Below are 18,269 nucleotides of genomic sequence, written 5' to 3'. Positions count from 1 at the left end.
TTCATTTACCAAAGTATAGAGGTTGTCAAGAAAGGTAAGGATGCATTAACACACACAGTTTTATTAAACTTGTTCTCTTTCTGTTCTTTGTATTGCTAAAAACTTTGGCTATTATATTCCTCACAAAATTCAATGTTAGAACTAAGAAAGACTTTTTAAAGTCTGGCAAAAATATGACTTTGAAAACTTGGCACTGAACTATCTTAACTCCTCAAGCTCTGACTACTTTCTTTGTAGTGTCTTGCAGCATCCTGATGTCCTCACTGGCCTCGTAAAGATGAGGCCATTGACACTTGTTGCCCTCAATGGTGTTTTAAGTCCCCTATCTTCTAGAATTTGGTGATAGCAGGTAATTTCTTCAGTACCTCTTTTTTCTCAGTCTCTTCCACTAGTTTTCTGATATAGCTATTTTGTTACCATAACATATCCACAGTTCTTTTCTCTGCCTCTACTTATATTTATGACTAGACAGCCTTTGATGGCAGGATTGAACACTACTAAACTTGTAATTTGAAAGACAAGTATTCGCTTTTTGCCATTGTATCCCATGTGTTTTTTACTGATAAAGGCTGAAACTTTTGTAAGCACCCCTGGCTTTCTAAGTTAGGACCCAGTGCCTAAAGCCCACCCAATATCTCAATCACAATTCTATCCACTTGTTTGCTAGGACTGCTTGGCTCCATTCATGTGTGTGGATGTCAGCTTTCTGAGACAGTTTTGTTCCAAGGCCAGGACCTAGCCTGCCATTCCTTTCCCTCTCCCTTTCAACATTAGAAATGTAATCTGTTTGCTTTTGGGGTTTTTTTCTGGTGTTTTGTTTTTGGTTTTGTTTCTGTTTTGTTTTGTTTTAATTCATTAGAGATATGATTTCAGATGTATAAATGCTTTAGAGCACATCAAAGAGAATTTTTCACTTCTCCAGTTGTTGGGCTTAGTGTCTACCACTTACTGAAGCAATGTCTCAACAAAACTTACATTACAGACGATGATGTTACTATGAGGAGCTCAGCCTCAGAATATGAAAGATAATTAAGCCTTATTATGGAGAAATATTTGGTCATAGCTTGAATCCTAGATTCAGGCAAAAGTGCTTTTACCATTAAGGTAGTTAAAGCTTGAAAAAAGCCAGCACAAACTTGCTCAGAAATTGCTTGCTTTTTTAATGATGGCTGTGTGGGGAAAGAACAAAAAAATCCTTCAGTGAAAAAAAACATAAAAAAAAAAAGCTTATTCAGAATCGAATGAGTGAGATAAATTTTGCAATTTTTTGAGCAAATGAAGTGCAAAATACCTCTTTGGCCTTGGGAACAGATAGGATAGATTCAAAGTGCAAAAAGAAAGGTCTTGAAGCTTGGATTTTTATTTCAGCTAGCTGGATTTCAGGGCACTTCATATATTCTCCCGGGAGAAGGTGAAAGAACTAGAGGAGGATAAATAGTTTTATCATTCATTTAATGTGAAGGTTGTCCCCATGAGGTGCTAATCTTATTCACTTGTCATCGTCAATCAATTTATGATGCAAGAGGGAAAGGTGTGGGTGTGGGCTTTTAAATCACTGAGTATTATGTGTGATTTTGTCTGGGAGCAGCTTTGGTTCTACAGGAAAGTGCTGTAGCCTCTTCAGTTGACAGCACTAGCTATAGAAAGAAATGTGAAATCCTCTTTCAAGCCTGTCGCCTTTAATTATAATCTTCTGAGGACTTTGCAGATAATAGTTCCCATTTCTTTCATAGTAAATCACTGAGTATGAGAAAGCAATGTTGGCTTTCCAATGCCCAAGACAAATAAAGCTTTTGGTCTCCCTTCAGCAGCTTTGTCTTTTAACAGAAATATTTTCAAATAAAGAGTGTGTAGCTATTATTTACATTGCTATATAGACTGTCATTGTTGACTTGAAGAAGTGGAGGAGGAATACAGCCCCTACACATCCCAAGAGATTGATTGTTAAGAAATCAATAACAGTAATGCTACATTTTTGTGCCATTATTTTTTTGCTTTGAGTGCTTTACCACTTTTCCATAACAGCTCCAAGACTTTCTGGTCAATAGCTTAAGAGCGGCTTACTGAATTTCTTGTCATAAACTATCCTTTAAAAACATAAAAATGTAAAAGTGCTGTTTCAGACCAAGAGCCCTTCCAGACCAAGCTCCTGCTTCTAAATGGGCATAAGCAGACCACAAGAAAAGGAAGAGCAAGGCAGACATACTTGCCTGGAGTATTATCTTTACCTTTGTCTATTTCTTGCTCAGGGCATTTCCTGATTCTTATGGAGAATATCAACCCTCAGAAAATTTCTCTTCCTCAGCCTTTCCCCTTATGGTTCTGGCTAACCCTGGGAGATTTGGCTGCATTACCTCAGTTGTGCTTAAACTCATGTTTAATGATGAGATGAGAACGTGATTAAGAAAGTGGTCTCCATGGATGTACTTCTGGAGTTGATTCCCATGAAGAATTCCGCAAGGTTTTGCCAGCCATGACTGCCGTGGAGGTTGGACTTCTCCTGAACTGGGAACAAGAGTGGTATTTTCCATTTTCAGAGGTGGCTGCCCAAATGTAACCTTTGATCTCTGCTGTACAAGAGTGCAGAGTAGATTTCTGCAAGTACAGATATTGGTACACTTGGAATACAAAATTTAAAGAACAGGATGTTTTGGTTTCATTTTTTTGTTTTGTTTTTGTTTTCCTTTTCCTTCTTTGAATTTGTAAGCACTAGGCACGAGGGAGCCATAGCACATAACCAAGACATCTACCACCAGTGACTGGAAAAATAATAACCTCTCCCTGTTTCTATAAAGAATCATATTTCCATTTGGTCCAGACTGACAGGAACTTTTTTCAGTTAGGTTTGATCATTAAAAATGCACTCAGAATTTAAATTTTAAGAAAACTTGCACATTAGGATAAAGTCATGACCCTTTAAAGCTTTAAACACCTGCAATGATACATACGTGTCAGAATATACTGAAGATTCAAGTCTGTGTATGTTTATTTCTTTATTAAATTATTAAGAATTCTAACAGAAGAGACAAACTAGGTTTGTGTAAATAAAAGAGTGCCAACTTAAATTCAATTCACTTATTCCCATGCTTTTTTTGGATTGTCTCAGCTAGACCTCTCCAAGGAAAAACAGGCGGATGACATTGTGGAAGACCTGCACTGGAGGAAAATGTTAGACGTTTCTAGTCAATCTGTGTGCATAAAGAGCAATAGGATGAAAAGCTAGAGGACTGTAATGAGATTCAGGGGATGTCAGATTCATGCATGGCTCTGCTACCATGTGGATTTCACCAAACCAGGTCTTCTGTCTATTTCTCTTAATTTCCACCCTTGGTAGTCACTTTTTATTTATATTGTAAGTTTTTGAGGGTGGGGATCATTTCTTGAGCTGTGTTTGTATAGCCTTTAGTATTCCACTTCCATGTCAGTTTTCAGGCTTCTAGGCACTGTTGTGTATATATAAATGATATGTATGTTTATACTGATAACATGAATAAATGCATTTGGTATGTAAATAATCTCCAGTTTAAGACCATGGCTATGATAAGATATAATGCTCTAACATAAGGCTATAATGCTATAACAGGTGATTTTATAATCTGAATTAGCTGACAAAGTTCCCTCTGTAGTCAATACTTGAGGGGGAAACTTCCACGTAAAAGTTACCAGCCATGTATATCACACACTTATTTTTAGCCTAAATAAGTTGCCTTCAAGAACATTCTGTTTCTATCTCTGACTGATAGAAGGATTTTAAGCAAGTGGCATAGCCTAAACCCCTGATTTTTGGGTCTTTACAGTGAAGGAAGAAAAATATCAATGTATACCTGGTGTAAATTTGGTATATTTATAGTATTATCAACATTACATTAGTCTTTGGTGAAATAGTCTGATTTGTGGTTCTTGATGTGATATCTGGGTGTGAACTAAACATTTCACTGTAGCCGTCCAAACTGTTTCCTATGTTGGCACAGAATAGTTTTTCTTGTTGGCAACTGTACAAATAAGACTTTCCAGATGACAGTATTTCCATAAATTTCTTGGATACCATCTTTTACCTTGGCTTTTTGATTCTCAGTGAGACATTTACAGCTCCTTGTTTTGTTTTGGCAAGCTATCATACTTCCAGCCTACAGTGCTTCTGGGTTTGGGTTTTTTTGACGGTGGCCATGTCATTGATAAAGGGTAGGTGGTTGGGAGGAGGGAAGTGATCAAGTAATCTTGTATTTTTCTGTACATTCATGTTTGTATTATAAAGCTGCTACTTCAAAATCCAGAGATGGACCGTATCCTGTAGATATGTTTTAGACCTGTAGATCCAGTAGGGGTGCAGAAAGCCTCTCAGAGATTTCAGCTCTGTAATACTAATGTAGCAGAAGGGCCAGCAACGCAAGCATGGTAGCTTGAAGATGCCCCTTAAAGTGATGTTTGCTACCTTTAAAATCTTGAACAGAGCTGCAGAGCCACAGTAAGGGCGAGGCAAGAGGGTACCGCCAGTTTATGGTACTGCTACACGCTGCCCAGGAAGGAAGGTGCAGGACCATAGCCATCACAGTGTCTGCCAGGGGGTCACGAAATCCATAGGTGGATGTGACTATATGCATCTTAGAAACCAGCAGGTCTCACTAGGAAGTCATACCTGAACTATCTAGAAATTAGCCAAGTTCAGGTACTAATAACAGTGATGTGCAGAGAGCTCAGAGCTTACACATGCTGCTGGGACCTTGGGGACCTTGAGCACCTAGCCTGCAGCATGTTATCAGAACAACACTGCCAACATTAATGAGCTTTAAAGCCAGGCTGGGAATGTCCTCCTGCTCTGTGTTGCACCTTTTTGAGGTGTATTCACACGTCCCCCAGACCCCATGTTGCCATCAAGTCTCTTTGCATTGACAGAGCACAGGTTCCACTTCGTCTCATTTCCTTCTTTGCTCCCTCAGCAACGTGCAGAAAAGCAGCTGGTGGGAGAGTTGGTTGTGCTGCTTGACACCAGCTGAGAGCTCCCTTATGCCATGGAGAATTATAGACCTTTCATTAGGGTCTCTGAGCGGTGTAAAGTGGCAGGAAGAGGAAGAGAGATTCTGGCATATGGCTGCACACGCTGCCTTCATGTTGAAAAGCTTGAGCTGGAACAGGAGCTGAACCCAAGGATGAGCAGGACAACCTCTCTGGGGTTTTAGGGATCATATGGTCCTATGAGCTTGGAGTAAAACTGAAGAAAAGCCAGGCAGAGACTCTCCTATATAGGAAAAGTAGTTAAAGCAAAGACTTTGGGATTTTGACGAAATTTTCTGCAGTTCTGACGTGACTTTCTCCACCTTGATCTGAGCAACTCTCTACTCCTGTTTCCAACCTACTGGTTGGTTTTATTGTTTCAACTTCACTCCATACCTCTCCCTCTAAGTCCTTCCCTACTTCCCTGCGACCGTCCCTTCTTCCCTCCCTCTCTCAGAAAGCATAGTTTTGGAGAGATCAGGAACAGGGATCTTATCAGACCTGAAAAAAAAAAAAAAATTAAAAAGATTAAAGTAGATGAAAAACGGTGAGGGGAAAGTTAAGAGGGCAAATGAGCCCCTCAGGGAACTTTTCTCTTTTAATGCCTGTGCAGCTGATAAGTTTGGTGGTATTTAGTTTGTTTATTCTAGACATATTTTAAAATCCTTCTTAGAGACAGTTTGCAGAACACGTGTTTGCTTTATGTGAAATGCACTGGGGATATTTTACTGGAATAATAATTTGCTCCCATCTTGTCTGCCCCTAACTCCTACAGTGATTAAGTCTCTCCTACCAGTTATCTAGTAGCTTATTTTATTGTAATTTAGTTTTGCATTGCTTTCGATGGCTTAATTATTTCTAATTATTTTTAGCTGTGGGAGAAAGCCAGGTGAAGGCAGAAGAATGAGCTGCTATATATTATTTGTAACCTAGTAAAGTTACAGTTTCATTCCAAAATGAAGGTCTTCTTTTGCTTGGCATTACACGGAGAGTGATAATCCAAACAGACAAGGGAGGAGGGAGAATTGTATCATTATTAGACCTGTTTGGACTGAAAAGGTGATTAAAGATGCATCTATTTACTACCTGTCAAAAAGTAACTCCCTTTCAGAAACAATATTCCAGTCCACCCTACCAGCATCCAACAGACTCATCCCCTCTGTACTTTTATTTTCTTATAAATAATGGGTCCTGTGCTGCTGACAGCCTGTTTCATTCATGAGTAACATGAACAACAAACAGATTGAGGAATCTCTCCACTGCAACATCAAAAGTTAGCAGCCATGAGCAGAAGTACGATGCTCCTAATTTCTAGTTCTTTTCCATACCCTGGTCTTGGTAGGTTTCTCACTATACATTTCCCTTCCCACACGCCACGAAACAAATGCAGGACTGAGATGCCTAACCTCAAGAATCTAATGATGTTTGAAATTTCTAGGGAATCACATCCAGTCTGTTTCGAAGCAAGGATTTCCATTCCAGGTTACTTTGATTCATACACAGCACTCCCAAGACTTCCATGTCAGTTTGTTTAATATTTCATAAGATAATTCCTCCTCACCTATCCTCCTCCTGTCCTCTTCATTCTCCAAATTCCCTCAGTAAAAAAATCCGCCAGACTTTCATAAAACAAGCTCTAAAACTGTCACATCTATAAAATATTTTAGCTTTCATGAAGCCCAATCCAACAGTAGCATTTAATTTAGAAAAAAGTAGCAATTAGCTGCAATGTTGTGTAGCATACCATATTCTGTCTTTACCAATGTATGAACATGTGCATCTATATCTAGAAATATACATGACATACTTATGTATATATATACATAAGGCTTAAAAATACAGATTCATCTGTGATTTTTTTAGTCTGAAACAGCAAAAACCAAATGAACACAGGTTATGTGTTAGGTACCAGTGCGTGCATGCATACACACACCCAGATGTATGCACAATTGTAATATTGTGGTGCTTGGCTTGTTCACACCCAAGAAGCCAAATACATACATTAGAAAAAAAACAAAAGAAAAAAGATAAAGCTCCAGGCATCAGGTTCCAGGCCAATGATACAGATTACCAAAAAAAGCTAAAAAAAGGGAGCTGCAGGCCAAGTATTGATATGTTTGCCAGCTTTGACATATTAGGTGACAGCATAATACATTTAGCCGTAATCTAACACATAACCCCATTGTAATTAAAATCTAGCACATTTTGCACAAGGTCACATTTAGCTTTATTGACCACTGTGATTCTAGAAAAAGATTTATGAAGATGGTTGGAAATGTCTCAAGTGCTAAAGCAAATAAATGTAAAATGTTTCCCACTTGAAAATCAGGTAGAAAATTGTCCTTTTGTGATTTTTGTAGAAATCTCTCTTGGTCTGATGGCTGCGATATACCAGTCAGAAAATTCTCTGTGCCATTATCACTAAGCTTAAGGCTTTTGAAATGTCAACTATAAAGCAAGGCTATAACAGTGTGTTAGATTATTTTTTCTCCTTTTTTTTTTTTTTTTATATATATGCAGTTGAATTTTGTGAATATTCTAACAACTTCAGGACAGAAACACAAAGCAATTTTTCTCCTGTCTGTTGATGTGTTTCCTTTGAGTCTCTTACTAAACTGAGCATGGCTATGAACTGTTTTTCTTTTTCCATTCTTAATGTAGATGGAGTGGATATGCTGTGAGTTGGTTAGTATCGAGATGGAAATTGAGTACTGCCAATGGTGGCTTTGTGCAAGACTGGTATTTGTAAGCTGCAATCATATTTGAAATTGTTTGAATTCTTATTTAAGAGCAACACTTACATCCCTCTTTCTAAGTGTGTAAGGTCTAAAGAAGCAAAGCAACAAGGCTGAGCATCTTTCTTATGAAACTTTAATATTACATTTGGCTCTAAATTCAGTTTGAGTACCCTCCATTGTCTGAGCCAGCTTCAGCCAGAGGAAATAACCAAATCATAGTGACAGTTTGGTCACTCCCTCTTTTCCTATGGTTACATCCTCAGTAATAGAAGAGGAAGCAAAAAGCAGTAGCTCATTTTCTAGCAGCTATCTAAAGTCTTGAATCAATTAGTATTCTGATGATAACGATTATCAGTATAGAATTTGGGAGGAGGGGAAGTTTTAATATTCAATATAAATCCTAAAATGCAAAATGCTCTTCAGCCAAGTTTCTGTGACTTAAGACAGTAAGACTGGATTGCAGTTTGAGACGACATCACATAAATTTAGGTTTCTACATGTTAGTGTCTGCAGGTACTATGGGAATTTGTTAAGAGAATCTAATTAATATTTAAGCTTTCATTGTAGTTAGTAGAGTTCTAGACAATTTGGTCAGTGGATCTGACACCAAAATTTGATCAGGTAAATACCTATCTAAACTCTACAGATGACAGAAACTGGGGTTTAGACTGACTACTCCATTTCTGTTGCCGATGCCTAGGTGTCTAGCATAATTTTGCTAAAGGCCAGTATGCTACTTGGCTTCCAGGTCTGGGGAGATAGTGAGGCCATCTGAACCAAAACTTCCTGAAATTCATATCAAAGGATCAAATTACCTCACTATTACAGATCTGCATCATAGTTACCTCACAATAGCTGAGTTTTGAAAACTCCTCATTTGCTGGCCATGATGGAGCAAAACAGGTCAAGTGAAGGAGTGGAATATGGCATAGCAAAATGATTTTCCATTGCTAAGCTCAGTCTTTTTCTAAGGATAAGAGTTTTCACTTAGGTAGTTACCACAGGTCAGCTGCCATTAAGTAAATTTTAAACAATAATAAATTGTTACATGTCTGAGTCTACAGTGAACTTAAAAAAAATAAAATAAAATAATGTACATATTAACACAGAATTTCATGATGTAATTTTTTTTTTTTTTCCAGAAAAGAAATATGCAAATTTTGTGTATCTTGGCTTCAACACTTGATGATGACACTCTCAGCTTCATGAGAGCAGCACCACTGAGACAAAGAACTTTTAAAAAAATTATCGTTGCAAATATTTTTGCTCAATGAATGAATTTTAATGGGTGGAAATCTGGGATGGATCCGGTGTATGGACCACAGTACCTTGACTGGTGGCCACAGCTATAAAGCAGCTCCACACAAAGCCCATATGGATGTTCTAATGACAATCATTGAAGAGGGATGCTGGATGGTTGCAGGAGATGTATTGTTGCAATTCTGAAACCTGCTGGCAGAAAGGCAACTGTAACCAGGAGTAATGAAGCCTTTGATACTGTTTAAAAGCAGAGGAAACTGGGCAATTCTGCTGAGAGAGTTACGGGCCTGTCAAAACACAAACAGTCCAAGCACGTTACAGGTAAAGTGGTAACACAACAATCACATCCAAGACAAAATACACCACAGAAAGCTAAAATACTCACAGAGGGCTTGGACAGAAGTTGCTAGCTAAACTTTGGTTTGGCCTTCATTTAAATCGCCAGGGCAGAAGAGGAAGAAATGTTTTTACAATGAGGGAGATGAAACACTGGCACAGGTTGCCCAGAGAGGTGGTAGACACCACATCTCTGGAAACATTCAAGCCCAGGTTGGAGGAGGCTCTGAGCAACCTGATCTAGCTGAAGATGTCCCTGCTGATTGTAGGGAGTTGGACTAGATGACCCTTAAGTATCCCTTCCAACCCAAACAATTCTATGTGACTCTATGATTCTACATTAAAACTCTGGGGATTGAAAAGACTGTGATTTTTGATTGGATATGTATGATATTCAGTGTCAGATGAAAAATAAGATTTTCTTTTTGTGTGAAATGTTAAAGTTTTAAAATTTGTTTTCTGTTCCATAATTAAATGAAATCAAGATCTTAAGAAAAAGATATAAAAAAAATTCTTGAAAAAAAAAAATCATTCCATTGCTGTCAAACCTTATTCAGGTCTGGGAAAACCTCATGTTCGGTCTGATTCTTACATTTCATCATGCTATTGATTTATAAGGCTGCATTTCTTTATCTTTCTTTTTCTTTGTTTTCATGACAGATTCCATCTTTGAACTCAGGAATGTTCTCTCAAAGTTCTCAACTACGTTTAATGAAGAAAAATTATAAAATATCTAATATTACTCATTCCAACAAATTATTGACCTGTAGCCTTTGCTGGTGTCATCTACAATATGTTTGATAGAAGCCTTAGGAACAAGAGCCAGAGTTGGATGCACGTGAAGACAGACCTGTTGCATATAGGCACATACGAACTCTCTCTAACAGAATTCAAACTTTATTTGTAACTGTTTTAGAGAGGCCTTAACCCAATAATATCAGAAACTGAACAGAATATTTCAGACTTTTTTTTCTTTTTCTTTTTTTTTTTTTTTTTTTTTTCATCGACATATCATTTGCTTTCCCTATTGAGCCCTATGGAAGTTCCAAGGAATGGTTAGCAGATGAGCAATAAAATTGCACCAGTGTGAAAGGTGTTCTTTGCCTTTGTTCTTAGCTTGAGAAAGGAGTTAAAAAACTTCAAGGGATTTACCTTAAGAGGATTTTGAGCATCTCATTAGCCATGGGGTAGTGTGAAGACCTTGGCAGCCTGGCACATATGAGTAAGTGAAAATTAAGAGTCCGATTCATTCTCCATTTAGACATTAACAGAAGTGTTAAAATTATGAATCTGGCTGTTTCAAATTGTCTCATGTGTCATCAGAGAGAGAAGTCTGCCTCCAGAGAGAGCTAAGATCTAAAATATTTTCAAGGCATACTTTGCGTTTACGGTAAGCAAGGTCTGAGATAACCAACAAAGAGAGCTCCTTAAAATGCTAATGTTGGATGAAGTTAATCCAGGTGTAAGGTTGTCTATCAAGTTAAATTCTGGAAAATTAAGAGTATGAGGATATCTGTGTTCAGTACAGTGGATTACGTACTAAAGTCATTACAGAGGTTGAAGCTTTAGCATCATGTGCAAAATAATTGAAAATGTGACTTTCTAGGGCCTAATTTCTAATATGATTGAACTCTGTGTATTACAGGCTGATACAGTGAAGCTGTCTTCAGTTTGAAAAGAATGCACCTACCTCAGTTTGGTATTAACCTACCTAAATAGGCTCTGATCATTCTGTACCCTGAGGTTGAATTTTGTTGTGATCTGTGCTGGTTCACATCCTACCTTTTTAGAGCACAGATAAATCTTGCAGACGACCCAGTACATGACTCAATTTTCTAAGTGTCTGAGGAAACCTGGAATATGTTTTTTAATACTTGTTAAAGTATGTTCAAGTCCTTTGTTTCTTTCTCTAACACCCTCCCTTTACTAGTTACAATCACCATATTTTGTGAAATGTACTAATATTTAGTTCAATTTCATTTAAGGAACTAAACTGATAGAAGAAAAAACATGAAATAGAAATGTAAGAATGGAACTCTCATTTGTCTGAAAAATTTTCATTAATCATTTCCCTCTGTTTTTAAAAGATGTCAGATATGTATTGAAAAAGAGATTTATTGTAACTTGAATCACATAATCTGACTTTTCATGACCTTGCCACAGACAGTCTTAAAAGGGCTCTGGATATGTGAACACCGATCTATGGATTTATTCAGTATTGCAGCTGAGATTTTCTAGAGCAATGATTAATGCTAGGTTCAGGCTGTCCATTGTACATCCTCTACTACGGCATGAGCACTGTATTATGAAGTCCAAAACAATGTTGTAAATGTATAATCATAGCACCACTTGGTATGATAGCACTGAAGGTAGTTGCTAGGTGCAATTAATTACCATTTATTTTAATGGATTTATGATGTGGTTAAAACAATAGGAACAGATTAGTCTAGGGTCCCCCAAAGAAACAGTTTATTGAAATGTTAGCTCAAGCCAACAACCATCAATCATGAACAAAATTAAAATGTTAGATTGAAATGTTCCTGAATTCTAAGAACTAATATTTGGACCTGAATCCAATACAAATATCACATGTTTGAGTTGCCTGAATTCTGTCTCCACTGCAGAAAAGAAAAGCAACTCAGTCCTGCTTTTTTAATAGATTTTAAGAAATGTTTCTGTAAGACATAGTAGACGCATGATCTCAGTCCTCCTTCTGCCTCTCACTCTCCTGAGCCTGCCAACATGTGGTCTGCTCTCCAGAAGTCCATGGTTGTGAGCTTGCTTCTCACCCTCCTCCCTGCCCTCAGGATCCTGAACTCCACCATCTTGTAGTCACTACAGCCAAGGCTGCCTTTAATCTTCACACCCTCAGTGAGTTCCTCCAGTTCCTGCTGAGTATGATCTTGCAGTGATCTTCAATGTTAGCTCAGAAATATATCTAAACCTGTAAAATCAACAGCAACTTTACATTTTCTTCTTGATTTCTGATCATAATGTTTAACAGCATCAGTCCTAGTATTGGTTCCCGTCAAAGTCTCTGCCTAGTGATAGATATTTTTTGGAATGTCAATTATCCATTTCTTATTCAAACCAACTTAACATTACAGCTCTTTTTCTATTATTCTTAGGTTTTCTTCTTATCTTCCTTTTTCACACTCCTGAATAATTTTCTTGTGCTCCCAGACTTCAACCCTCCAACAGTGAAAAGTCCAAGATCTCTGATCTGCAGCTTGCTTACTCTATTCTCTTTTATCACATTGATGGAACAAGGATAATTAGAATGTAGAAGAGTATGCTGTACCTATCCAAAAGTACCCCAAAAAAGCCAATGAGTACTTCCTGAGTGCCATTGTCTTATACTAGAGGAACAGCTTGCAGGGTGTATGGTTTACTCTACAAGAAAGGAAAGAATTAAATAATATTTTGCCCCATTTCACACAGATGATTAAGGCACATAGAACACAAAAGTAATGAACAAGTTTGAGAACCATTGATTTTTTAACTGCAAGAAATGAAAAGCACTACAAACTTTTCTTAATCTAGACCTCATTCAGGGTCACAAGGTCTTGCTCAGAATATTGTAGTACAGTTAAAAATAGCTGAGAGGCTATTTAATCCTTATAGACAGATATAATAAAAAAATAATAGAAAACACATGAAAATGTCTGCTTCAGTAGGAAATTATGGTTTTGGAAATATATAGAACGGATGAAAAAAAACTTCAAGTTCCCCTTATTTTTTCACTAGCACTAAGGTACAGCTATTTTAGTGTAAAACCTTAGTAAGAAATATGCAGGGATAAGTATTAACTGTGCATCTCTGTATGACTTAGAGCAATTCCAGATTTCACTGTACCACTGCTGGCTCTGATCAGATTGGATCCATTTCTTTGTAGTGGTAAACTGTGATTATTAATTCATTTTACAAAAGGAAGAAGAGAGACAAAAGTTAGCTGCATCCTTCTATTTAATCTATGGTTGTCTACTGTAGTCAGATCATGCTTTTGATATAATTTTATGACCTTTTTTTGGTAACTACATATTATGATAATCATTTGGCTGATAGACAGACTTATCCCAATACCCTACAATGGACCAGAACAGACTGTAGACAGAAATAGAGACAAAATTTAGAAAAGGAACTTCCCCATAATCATGGTTTTCACATAAATGTGTCAGAATTCCTAGTAGCAACCTTAACTTCACCAAACTTGTCTCTTTGTTCTTTTATATATAATTGGGAGGAATAAGGTATAATTTCTCATGTAGAACGCCAGTAGAGTCAACACAGAGCAGGAAAGGTTGCTTTGAGGATAAAGAAATCCTCCATTTTTCTTTATATATGAAGGTTGGACGGTGTCTTTACATTACATGGGTGTCCAGGCTGTGGGACAGCTCTTTCCATCCAGCTATCTTCTCATTCACACACAACTCAGGACTTCTGAACATAGTTTGTTATTGCATCCTCCCTAATGCCATTCAGTACAAATGAAGACTCACAGCACAAGAAAAATCACTGCACTTGACTGAGCCATGAAAAACCAATTTCATTAATAAGGGGAATATACTGAAAACTTTTCTGCTTCAACTAATTTTAAATGGTTCTGTTTTCCGTAGTTCATCATGTTTTATGCTGTATCCAAGCTGACAAATTTACTGGGGGTTTTTCCTTGAGGGTGTGGAGTTTTTTTTGCTGGTTTGGTTTTGGTCAACATAGACCTTTTCAAATACCACGTTCTTCAAAGAAATTTAGCAACATTTCTGGAAAACACAAAATACTTGATACAACTTTCATCTACCTATGTCATTTTTAAAACACCATTAAAACTGCAGCACAAAACGTGGTGAAAAAGGGAAAATCACTGCCTTTATTATTCAAAAAAACACCAACTTTTAAAAAACATCTTCTTTTCTAACAATTTTTCTTGCATGAAAATTGATATCTGTTCTTCCCATTATTGTGGTACAGTTATTTATTTCTCACTTCATGTATTATAAGTGATGAATTACTTTAAGTATGAAATAAAAAAAGATAGAAAAAATTATCTAAATATCCTTCTGCTATCTGCACTGAAATGCATTTTTTTTTCCTTTATCAAGGTTTAGTACTTTCTTTTAATTTTTTTGAATACTTTTTTAAAGAAAAGAAAAATAATTATGCTAAAAGGTTTCCTGCTAATTGAGAAATCTAAGGTTTATTGTCATAACAGTTTTCTCATGTTGAAATTTTTAACTTAACAGCTTACATTACTGCAGTCTGGTCTATACAAACACATCATTGTCTTATCTCCATCTGTGACTAGTAGCTTTCATTTCTGGTATTGTGGATTGTTGTTTTTCTTCATTTCTTGAATCAGCTAAGAGTAACTTTGTTTTTTCCTACCCCCTCCCTCCCCCCGTTGACACTCTCTTACACTCAATTTCCTTTCCCATTCCAAATGATCCATATTCCCAGCCTGCTCCCTTCACACTCTCTGAGTCTGTCAGTTGTGATTATTTCAAATAGAATGCATTATTTTCCAGTGTTTTAAAGTGGACAGGTTCTGTTCTCAGTTCTACCTTGCATAAACAAAAGGAAACTCCGTTATGAGCAAACATGCTAACCTATATAAAAATGATCAGCTAGAAAGTAACTCTGTTTACAGAGTGTATTGACATCTTGTTTTTGTCTAAATTCTGTTTGAAGTTTGGATATGGTGTGGTCCTGTGGAGTGTACTCTAATTTTATTAGCATTGAAGGAATTGATTGTAACCAAAACTGTATTTTTATTCATAAAGTGATTCCAGTAGCAAAAATAGACTGAATTTCTCCTTCTCCTTGCTGCCTTTTTCCCTTTCTGTTTGCCTGATGTGTTCCTGTGTTTTGATCCTACAACCGCTCGCGTGCTGCCATGTGAAGCATGTTGGAGAGCTAACCTGGGTTACACATAAGCGTCATGGGGGAAATGGAGGGCTAATAACACAGATCACAAACAAGCCCAGTGGCAGTAGTGGGGAGGGAGGGAATGAGAGGATCCAGCGGGAATGAACAGTGAGCCTGGGACATTTGGTGGGCAGTGGACAAGGACCTCCTAAAAGAAATTGAAAAGCAGCACACTGAAAGACTCTGCTCTCCAGGCTACAGGGGGCTTTGGTCTTGACAAGAAGGTGCTACATGTTACTACAGACCATCCAAATTTTTCCTGTTGTTCAATGAGTAATGAGAGAGGGTGAGTTCTTCAGGGCCTTAGTTGTCATTTCTATTAGAGGCTGAGCAGTAAGTTGTTAATGTTTCTAATCAACACACTGAGATAGATCCTGACTGAGATTTCTTCACAGTTTTTCTTCACATTCCTCAAAGTATTTACCTGTATTCTTTTTTCTTTTTGCTATTGTTGTGTTTTATCTGAATGGCTCTAAAAATCTAGGTTTATATGTAAGCCTCTTGCAGCTGAAACCAGAATATGTCTGCTCGCAAATGATGTAATATGTTTTCCTAATGCTGCAAAGAGTCAGAAACCGTAATTTGGAAGTGTTGAACAATGCTAGTAGTTTTCACGGGCAATAGCCAGGTGTTAGGGATAATGTTATTTCCCATTTGCTTGCTCATCAAAGTAAAGAAGGAAGAAAAAACGTAGGCTTTACTATGAATCGTGGCATGCACTTCCCGAGATGGAAGTCAGCCCTAGTCTAAACATCAGTAAAATTTAGAAGACCAATTCAACAGATGTGAATTCATATATTGATTAGGATGGAGACAATAACCAACTAAATATACATGGCATATGCTACCAATCCTAGGAAAAGCTGTAGTGAGGCAGAAGTTCAAATGGAGCAAGCTCAGCATAATATTTGAGGCAGTGATATTTATACCAACTTGTTTACGACTTACAGTGCTATGGAATTACCTAATCTCCATCTGCTTATCTCAGAAACAGAACAACAGAAATAGCAGAGCACCAGACATGCAAACCATTTTTACCAGCATCCGTATGTCATTCTGGAAAAAACAAGCATCAAAAGTGCAGAACACACACGTACCTTAGTGCTGCTACAGAAGAAACAAAGACCAAACCCGACTTGCTTATCATATCTTTAAATTAGGTTAAAAAAATGTTGAATATTTTAACTGGGTCCTTAATATTAATTGTCCAAGCATTGCATTTCGCTACCAACTATGGACGGAATTGTAAAAAACTCTTCTTATAGGCAGAGGAGGTAAAAACATATGTAAAACGAGTAGATATCAGCAGATGAAGAAAGGCTGTTCAGAGAGCTACTTCTTGTCAAAGGAAATAGGTGAGGTATTTAAAACAAGCCAATACTGAGCAAGAAGTATGTCTGATCTTGTTTTCCTAATTGACACTTCACTTTTAAAAATTAGGGAAGTTTTTCTACCTACATGCAGGTATTTAAAAGAGATGTTCATTTCGCTCTTATAAGGTCTCTTGGCACTGTCCTATCAGAGTGATGGGACATTACCCAATCTACAATGCTTGTAAAATAGACCCAATGCACTGGCATCGTTTTTATATATGTGCAGCATCCTGGTCTTAGCACTTTCCTCTTGTTTCAGTGAAGGTAGAAGTTTAATTACCAAACCACTAATTCCATTGTTTAAATTGAACTCAAGTCAACAAAACACAATTTATCAGCAATTACAACTGCCCTCTGCTTCCTGTGCAGTATTCCAGACTGGAGAGTTATTTGGAAACTAAAGAATCCCTTGTTTGGAAAGAAAGTAGATTCCCAGGTTCATCATAGGAATATGTAATTTATTCTGAATGAGACTGTGTCTCTCATCATCAGATAAGATGAAATGTACACCATTAAAATAATCTGTATGCATGGTAATAATAACAACAACAACAACAATAGCTATTACAAAACCTTTAATCCACTAAGAATTACATATTTCATTATAGTTCTACTTACAAGTTGTATTAATTAAAATGGCTTTAAACTGGACAAAACAAGGAAAGACAATTAAACAGCAAGCACAAAAAAATAAACAAGAAAAGTTTTGTCATCTACCAGACTTGCTTCTGGGGTCTGGTAGAGAACCTATGGAGGTATCACAAGTGTCTGTCCAGTTATTACACTTAATTAACTATTCACATATTACATTTTTTCAGGAGACTGGATACTGGACTAAGTGAAATGGTAGTGGTGAAATTTAGGTGGTTAAGCTTCAAGCTTTTGCTTCTAGCAGCTCAGCATTCACCTCCTGATAAACCTGAAGGTACATGAAGTTCGTTGCTGCAGCAGGCTGCTGGGACTTCCATGACCTGTGAAATAGAGATCCTCCACAGAAGGACCTCAGTTTTCATAAGATGGAGTATCTGGATGTGTGGCACACAACTCAGTCTGAGCAGATTGCAGAAATGAGGGGTAGGACTCATCAATCTCACCTGACTTCCAGTGCAGTCACTTACATTTGAACTGCTTACCTGTGCTCGCATTATCATCAGTAGGGAGCTGATCAATTCAGTTAATGGAGTTTAGGATGCAATTCCTCTGAACAAATGTAGGCACCTGTTTAGGACGAGATGAATCACACCCTAAATTCCATTGTCTATATTACTAGATCTTCCCTGACAGTAAAGAGAACCAAAAGTGTCTTGCTCAAATGCACATTAGCATCCACGTTTACGTTTAGTCAGATGAATCCTGTCATAAGGGATATCTCCTGAAGAGCTCATTATGATAAATGTTCCGAAAATGTGCCTAACCCAGACTGATAGGGCTGAGCAGATCACCAAATGGCTGCTCTCGTTTCATCTTATAAAGACAGAAAAAGAGGACTTTCCTTTCATTTATTTTCTCTGCAGTGTGGTGGAAGAAGAGATGACACTTGAGACATAAATTGGGAGAAATTACACTACGTAGCTATCTACAAACAAACAGACCAGCCATATGAAAATCTGACGTCAGGCCACTCTCAAAGAAGCAACACATTTTGTTC

This window comes from Numenius arquata, chromosome 3 (assembly GCF_964106895.1).
Source record: "Numenius arquata chromosome 3, bNumArq3.hap1.1, whole genome shotgun sequence".
NCBI lineage: Eukaryota > Metazoa > Chordata > Aves > Charadriiformes > Scolopacidae > Numenius > Numenius arquata.
The sequence above is the reverse complement of the archived record's forward strand: the minus strand, read 5'-3'. Positions refer to the sequence as shown.